This window comes from Schistocerca cancellata, chromosome 1 (genome assembly GCF_023864275.1).
Source record: "Schistocerca cancellata isolate TAMUIC-IGC-003103 chromosome 1, iqSchCanc2.1, whole genome shotgun sequence".
Classification (NCBI taxonomy): Eukaryota; Metazoa; Arthropoda; class Insecta; order Orthoptera; family Acrididae; genus Schistocerca; species Schistocerca cancellata.
Genome location: NC_064626.1, coordinates 429,330,285 through 429,339,294, shown reverse-complemented (window position 1 = coordinate 429,339,294; position 9,010 = coordinate 429,330,285). Strand labels below are relative to the sequence as shown.

Sequence of the window (9,010 nt, the reverse complement as noted above, 5' to 3'; positions counted from 1 at the left end):
GAGCTGGCATGTACTCCTGTGAGACAGCTGTGTAAGCATCAGGTAAAATTTAGATGGATCTCATTGTCAGTCTCTATTTGGTCATCTGGTCGGTTCATGTAGTACTTAGAGTTATTTCTATTAACGTTCAAAAACCCCAGAAGCGATGTAGATTTAGCTGAGACAAGTAATTTAATACAAGACACAAGGGGCCGAAAATGTCGGGAAATGCTACTAAAGTTGATGACGTATGTTGAATGTCTTGCGTCATCAGATGATGTATCTCGCCGCACGCGCAGCTGTTCAGCCTTTCGGTCTGTCGCACCTGATCATCCCAACCGAACGCAAGTATTCACGTCGGTTTGCCTCCGGGCAGACGCGCACGACTATAGCGCATCTGGCGTCTGGTAGATGGCATTTCTTTCATCGCGTTAGACATTTATGTGTTTACGTTGAGGTAAGATTTATTATTTCATTTACCGGCCTCGCGATCTGTGCTGGTTTACTGCACGCGTCACAAGCAAAAAATGGCTCTGAGCACTATGGGACTCAACTTCTGAGGTCATAGGTCCCCTAGAACTTAGAACTAGTTAAACCTAACTAACCTAAGGACATCACACACATCCATGCCCGAGGCAGGATTCGAAACTGCGACCGTAGCGGTCTCGCGGTTCCAGACTGCAGCGCCTACAACCGCACGGTCACTTAGGCCGGCCGTCACAAGCAGATGTGTGTGCCGGCCTTAGTGTCTGAGCGGTTCTAGACGCTTGAGTCCGGAACCACGCGACTGCTACGGTCGCAGGTTCGAATCCTGCTTCGAACGTGATTGTGTGTGATGTCCTTAGGTTAGTTAGGTTTAAGTAGTTGTAAGTTCTAGGGGACAGATGACCTCAGAAGTTGAGTCCCATAGTGCTCAGAGCCATTTGAACCATTTGAACTGATGACCTGTGCGGCTGGTCCCGGCGGAGGTTCGATCCTCCCTCGGGCATGGATGTATGTTTGTCCTTAGGATAATTTAGGTTAAGTAATGTGTAAGCTTAGGGACTGATGACCTTAGCAGTTAAGTCCCATAAGATTTCACACACATTTGAACATTTGAACTGATGACCTCAGATGTTAACTCCTATAGTACTCAGAGCCATTTGAACCATTTTGAACCAGATGTGTGTAAGCTTCGGAATGGCGTTGTTACCAGTAAATGACTGACGTTTCCTTCACTAAATAAAGTCTGTAAACAAAAAAAGGGACAAAAGGAAATAAATACAAAATAAGAACAGCTTACGCTTGATTACAGCGAGGGCAATAATTTTGTAATTTCTACGTTTACAACAGTTCACGTATACAAAAGGTGTTCCAAATTTGGGGCATTTGCTTGAATGGAAGTATCGTATCGCTCGATCACCCCGTCACGTACGCACGTGCACATGAGGCGAGGCAAAAGTTGGCGAGGCAAAAGTTCCAACATTTTTCATCCACGTTAGGGGATATCTTCCGACAATTGCGACATCAAACGTGTCATGTTAAATTAACTGTCTCAGCTTCATCTACAGAGCTTCGGAGGTTGTTAAACGTTAATAAAAATCACCCTGTAGAGATTTGCGGGGCATTCAGATGTCACAGAAGCCCCTTGTCGCACTGCAGGCGAACGTGGAGTACCTGTGAATATATACTTATATGGATATGGTGTCTGTTCTTTCGGACATATAAGTATACAGTTCTGGTAAGACAGGCCATGACGTTCTTCTTCTATGCGGATGCACACATATTACCCGAACTGTCCGCAGGTCGTGGTCGTGCGGTAGCGTTCTCGCTTCCCACGCCCGGGTTCCCGGGTTCGATTCCCGGCGGGGTCAGGGATTTTCTCTGCCTCCTGATGACTGGGTGTTGTGTGATGTCCTTAGGTTAGTTAGGTTTAAGTAGTTCTAAGTTCTAGGGGACTGATGACCATAGATGTTAAGTCCCATAGTGCTCAGAACCATTTGAACCATTTTTTTTTACCCGAACTCTTACGGGAATTGGTAAGAATGTCTTCCACGAGTAATGAGTGTGTTGGGTAGGGTCACTAAGAATGTAGTGCGTGGACATATAAGGTGAGAATGTGGGTCTCGCTGGAGGCGTGCACGAGATGGTTCCTGGAGTCGTACTATCCTCTGTGCCCTCGGTGGCTCAGATGGACAGAGCGTCTGCCATGTAAGCAGGAGATCCCGGGTTCGAGTCCCAGTCGGGGCACACATTTTCACCTGTCCTCGTTGATATATATCAACGCCCGTCAGCAGCTGAAGGTATTAACATATAATTCTAATTACCTGGGAATACTATCCACCATTGGTGGAGAGCAGCAGCGGTCGGACTAAGGAATTACTGTCCCATGCGTAGGCTGCCATTAACAGCACAACTGAAAAGGCTGCGTTTGAACTGATGTCGCGACCGGGAAGTATGAACGGTTGATGAATGGCACCACAAAGCGTTCAGTGACGAATCGCGGTTTTGCATTACCACAGATGACCATCAGGGGAGAAGTTCCATTCTTTCATTGTTTTTGTGGTGCACAGAGGTGTTACTCATGGTTTCTTAGTGTGGGGAGCCATCGGGTATGAATTGAGTTTGCACCTGGTAGTGACTAAGGGAACTTTGATGCTACGACAGTTCATCACGGTCATGCGTTACCTCTCTTGCGACGTATTGTGGTGACATTTTTCAAGAGGACAACGCTCTTCCACATGTGGCACGTGTCTCTATGAATTTTATAAATATTGCCGATAAATTCATGCGTTCAGCAAGATCCTCAGATCTGTTCCAGATAGAACATGTGACTCGATTGTGCAATCGCTTAAATAACATCGCGTATCCTCTCAATCCTCGAAGTTTCATTTCGTCTCTTCCTATCCGTCTGTGTGTTTCACTTTCTCTGTCACGCTATGTCTATCGACAAAGTTCGGAAGAGTGTGACAGACCCGCAACAAATGGGAAGGGATGTAACGGAGAACATTAAGAAAGTTTTCGGACATTTACTGTTCGTTACATATAAAAACGCTGTCACAAGTAATAGATCTCAGAATGATTCCTGAGGCTCGGGTGCGCAGCTTGATTACATAAGGATCTGATCACTCCATTCGCTCTCGGAACACTTTGGCTCACCCGCGCATTCTGTGCACCTGATGTCGAGGATGTCGCAGCACAGTCGTAACAGTTGTTTTCTTGGCGGTTTCTACGAACGAAAATGCGCGCGCGACGCAACGCAGAGCTCCGGGCTTGACGTAAAGAAAAATAGGGCGACGTACCGAAGTTTGTCCTGCAATCGCACGAGAGCATCGTGCACCTTTCTGTGTTGAGTAGTCATATAAACTTTACGCACCCGCTTGTATCACGTGTGAGAAATTCTGGATCAACGTTCTCTGTGTGCCAAACTTTGAAATAATAAATTATACGCAATGTACTCACCGTCAGTCTCGCAAAATATTTATTGTGCTCTAATAATGCTAAGAAGTTCAGGTAGTTGTAGTGTATGGGAATCTTAATGAAGATATATTTTTAAGGCTTGAAAACAAACATCGCAAGTTACTGAAACCACAGACGAATGGCAATACATCACGTACCTACGGCGGTCGGTGAACATAGTGCGGTAAAAGATCACCTTAGGCAGCCGTTACAATCTGAACGAACCAGGAAGGTTTAGGTGTTCGTTTTTCCCGCGCGCTGTTCGGGAGTGGAATGGTAGAGAGGTAGTATGATTGTGGTTCGATGAACCCTCTGCGAATCACTTAAATGTGAATTGCAGAGTAATCATGTAGATGTAGATGTAGAATGGAAACGTTCTATGAACATGATATAGACCTACATTTCCTATTCATCGACTTCAAATAAGCATTTGACAGCATAAACCGGCAAGAACTCGGATGCAGTTCTGTAAGAGGCAAAAGCATGAACCTAATAAACTAAACTAAACTCTGTCCGAACAGGTCTCGGATGACCTAACGCTACTGACCGACCGCCGTGTCACCCTCAGCCGATAGAGGTCACTGGATGCGGATATGGAGGGGCATGTGGTCAGCACACTGCTCTCCCGGCCGTTGTCCGTTTTCGTGAGCGGATCCGCTACTTCTCAGTCAAGTAGCTCCTCAGTTTGCCTCACAAGGGCTGAGAGCACCCCGCTTGCCAACAGAGCTCTACAAACCCGGGCAATCACCCATCCAAAGTGCTAGCCAAGTACGACTAACTTCGGTGCTCTGACGGGAACCATTGTTACCGTTGTGGCGAGGCCGTTGGCTTGAACACTAATTACGTCAAGGGAATCAGCTGCCCTGGCCGTAAAGAGCTACATTATCGTCGCTTCATACATCTAATAGCAACACCATCGATATTTCACGAGTTATTTTGTTGAAAGAATGCAGTCTAGAATGCATCCATTTGTCGTTTACTGCACAAAACAAGACGCTGTATAACTTTACAATAGCTCATTACGAACCAGTTAAAGAACGCGTCGCAGACTGAAGAGCAACGGCGCGCTCATTTGTCCTCTGCTGTACGCGATGTTGCGCCTGTAATGATTGTTTCTAAGCTGCGCTTTGGGTTAACTTTGGTTTAACATTCTGTCGAAAGAGAGATTCATACAAACGAAGCCGCAGCTCAGCTTTGAAAGTAAGGGGCGAGGAAACGACGCAAAGTTGTTGCGGTAACGACCACGGAGCTCGCCTCACGTGATTTCGAGAAGCCTTGAGAAGCTAACTCAGAATTGCCAGGTGGGACTCTGAAGCTGTTTTCTGCCGCGTGCGAGCCCGTTTTCTTAGCCAGTTTACTTCGCTTGACGTCGCCTCTCTCTTCGTGGTCAGTGCCGCAATATTTGTACGTTAAGAGATTTGGCAAGGGCATTAAAGTTCAGGGAGGTGAAACCAGAGTATTAAAGTTCATGGAGGTGAAATATGACGTTTTAATTGCTTGAGAGACGGCAAAGGAACTGGAAGATTAGTTGAATGGTATGGAGCGTCTTGAGAAAGATGTTATAAGAATAATACAAAAACGTAAAAGAAAGACATTAGATTGTAGTCCAATTAAATAAGACAATTCTGAGACAATCCGATGGGAGAACGAAACACCGAAATTAATAACTGAGGTTCTGCTACTGGGGTTGCAAAATAACTGACGCGCCACAGCTGCGCGTAGTAGAGTATCTGTCATACCGTTGCGTCAACCATAAGTATTTGTTCTGGTTACATTCCCCGTATACGTGTAACTACACATTGGTACACATGCTTTTCAAGATTGCTCTGTATTAATCATATCTTCGCTGTCTAATTCGAAAATATAGACTTGCGTTGCAGTGTGGAAGACTTCAACCCTTTGGTCCGCCGCTCGTGGTCTCGCGGTAGCGTTCTCGCTTCCCGAGCACGGGGTCCCGGGTTCGATTCCCGGCGGGGTCAGGGATTTTCACCTGCCTCGAGATGACTGGGTGTTTGTGTTGTCCTCATCATTTCATCATCATCCAGGAAAGTGGCGAAATTGGACTGAGCAAAGATTGGGTAATTGTACGGGCGCTGATAACCACGCAGTTGAGCGCCCCACAAACCAAACACCATCATCACATTCAACCCTTGGGCTCAACAGCTTTTATCGTTCTTTGAGAAATTTTAACACTGTAGGTCCTGTATTTAACGGATCAGTGACACAAACCATTAATGAGGAATATTCCCTTAGTACCTCGTGTGAATTTTACGTGACATAATTTCAATGTTAACGGTTGCTAGACTGTCCATAGACCCTACAACAAAAGTCCAGATCGGTAAACATCGCAACTGCTATTGCAAAGTCGCTGGTTAATACCTAACTTTAAAGCATTTTGAAACACATTTCGTCTCAATGAGGAGAGTATTTGTAACTAATTTTTTCACTTAATCTTTTAAAGATTCTGTGTCAAGTATCTTCATTTAACAAATAGTATAATCTTGCACGAAAACTTTCAGTTCTCGTAGCTATCATTATCAAAGATATGACATACTTCGTTATACTTTACTTCAGTCCTAGTTTCATTCAAGCTTCCATTTCAGGCAAAATACTATCGTGGACCAATTTAGTACTTTCATTGCGTGTATTCCTGTGAATAATTCCCAACACAGTTATGTAGTTTCTCAATAAAAGCTCTCCGACAACACCGCGTTGCATATCAGTCATGGGCCATTACATGTGAATAACGGCATGTACAATTACTGTGTCCATGAGAAGTACAATATGAACTGACTTTAATAAAACCTACATAACATCTTCTTGCTAAATAAGAAGGACATGAACTCGTATTTGAACAACAGTCTCAGGAGACTGCCACAACGCTTCTTCTCCCTGTGCGTGGCTTCCGTTGCGTGACGATGATGTCCATCTTCTTAGCTTGCTACGATTGCGCTGGAAATTCCGTCGCCCTTGTGCCTGTCTCCTTGAGACCATGAAACAAATAAAACACAAACAAACACAATATTTCGTAACAAATAGTATCTCAAGATTAACATCACTTACCATGTATCGTAGTGCGCACGAATCAAGTCGTGCTAATCACCTGACTAAATGTCAGCAGAGTAACAGAAGTAGAGAGGATATAAATTGAAGAATTCCAATAGGAAGACAAGCACTTCTGAAAGAGAGAAATTTGTTAACCGAATTTAAATTTACATGTTAGGGAGCCTTTTTAAGATACACTCCTGGAAATTGAAATAAGAACACCGTGAATTCATTGTCCCAGGAAGGGGAAACTTTATTGACACATTCCTGGGGTCAGATACATCACATGATCACACTGACAGAACCACAGGCACATAGACACAGGCAACAGAGCGTGCACAATGTCGGCACTAGTACAGTGTATATCCACCTTTCGCAGCAATGCAGCCTGCTATTCTCCCATGGAGCCGATCGTAGAGATGCTGGATGTAGTCCTGTGGAACGGCTTGCCATGCCATTTCCACCTGGCGCCTCAGTTGGACCAGCGTTCGTGCTGGACTTGCAGACCGCGTGAGACGACGCTTCATCCAGTCCCAAACATGCTCAATGGGGGACAGATCCGGAGATCTTGCTGGCCAGGGTAGTTGACTTACACCTTCTAGAGCACGTTGGGTGGCACGGGATACATGCGGACGTGCATTGTCCTGTTGGAACAGCAAGTTCCCTTGCCGGTCTAGGAATGGTAGAACGATGGGTTCGATGACGGTTTGGATGTAACGTGCACTATTCAGTGTCCCCTCGACGATCACCAGTGGTGTACGGCCAGTGTAGGAGATCGCTCCCCACACCATGATGCCGGGTGTTGGCCCTGTGTGCCTCGGTCGTATGCAGTCCTGATTGTGGCGCTCACCTGCACGGCGCCAAACACGCATACGACCATCATTGGCACCAAGGCAGAAGCGACTCTCATCGCTGAAGACGACACGTCTCCATTCGTCCCTCCATTCAAGCCTGTCGCGACACCACTGGAGGCGAGCTGCACGATGTTGGGGCGTGAGCGGAAGACGGCCTAACGGTGTGCGGGACCGTAGCCCAGCTTCATGGAGACGGTTGCGAATGGTCCTCGCCGATACCCCAGGAGCAACAGTGTCCATAATTTGCTGGGAAGTGGCGGTGCGGTCCCCTACGGCGGACATAAAATTTTCTTCTTTAATATTTTTCTTCTTGCTATCACAGTATGATACATAAGTGGAAATGTAAAATTGAAGAGTTTATAATCTTATAAATAAGTGAAACCAAAGATGAATTTTGGATAGTTATATCGATGTGAATATCCTCAGTGAAAGTGAAGAAGAATTATAGGACCCGTTGAACGGAACGAACAGTCTAATGAGTACAGAATATATCCTGAGAGTAAGTCGAAGAAAGACGAAAGTAATGAGTAGTAGTAGAAATGAAAACAGCAAGAAACTTAACATAATAACTGGTGAGCACGAAGCAGATGAAATTAAGTAAATCTGTTACCGAGGTAACAAAATAACCAATGACGGACGGAGCAAGGAGGGTATAAAAAGCAGATAGCACTGGCAAAAAGAGCATTCCGCGCCAAAAGAAGTCTACTAGCATCAAATATAAGTTGAGGATGAAATTTCTGAAAATGTACGTTTGAAACACAGCATTGTGTGGTAGTAAGACATGGATTGTGGGAAAACTGGAACAGAAGACAATCGGAGCATTTTAGATGTGGTGCTACAGAGGAATGTTGAATATTAGGTGGACTGATAAGGTAAGTAATGTGGAGATCCTCTGTAGAATAGAAGAGGACGAAAAGGTCGGCACAGGAGAGGAATTCGTGTCTTGCTGTTCAAGAATTCCCATTGCAAACAGAAGCTCCATGTTTATTAATAAGAAGTCCGAGTTAGTTTTACTATTTGATGTGGAAAACAAATTAATGCTTTTCACAGTCAGTCTGCTTATCGAACAATGGCACGTTCATCAGCACCCATGGTCTGACACTCTTATCGATCAGTAAGCGATAGCCACTTCATTTTCTTTTCAGGAAGTTAAATTGGTACTCAACGGAATGATTAATATTTTCAGATGTTCCGATTTAAATTCAATAAGACATGCTAACACTTTTCTGGTGAGTTCTACCCACGGCTAAGCTTTAATTTTTGCACTGCATACTGTTGACCAGAATAAATTATCTCTATCTTTTGTATTTGCTCCTTACTGGCGGACAAGGATACATTTCAGTGGAACAGTGGACTATCAACGAACGGTTCGTACAAGAGAGAATTAAATCTTTTTAAATGTGTTGCGAAGGGAGAATACTAAAGATTAGAAGGGTAGAACGGGAAACTAAATGAAGAGATCCTGAAGACACAGGAGAGGAAAGACATTAATGGACAACTTGACTAAAAGGAGGAATCGGTTGATAGAAGACAACCTAACGCGTCAAGAGCTTTTCAGTTTGCTGGCGGAGGGAAATAAATATTGTAGAGGGAGATCAACTACAGCGAAGAAGAGAAAATGGAAATGAGTTGCAGTAACTGTGCAGAGGTGAAGATGCTTGCAAAGGATCCAGTACCACGAAGAGCTGCTTAAA

At 44.8% G+C, this 9,010-nt stretch overlaps 1 non-coding gene across 1 annotated transcript; it reads left to right on the top strand.

Moving 5' to 3' along the window:
* Window positions 1–2,133: 2,133 nt before the first annotated feature.
* Window positions 2,134–2,208, top strand: Trnat-ugu (transfer RNA threonine (anticodon UGU)). Its single transcript has one exon. It is a non-coding gene; the product is annotated as a tRNA-Thr (tRNA).
* The last annotated feature ends 6,802 nt before the right edge of the window (window positions 2,209–9,010 follow it).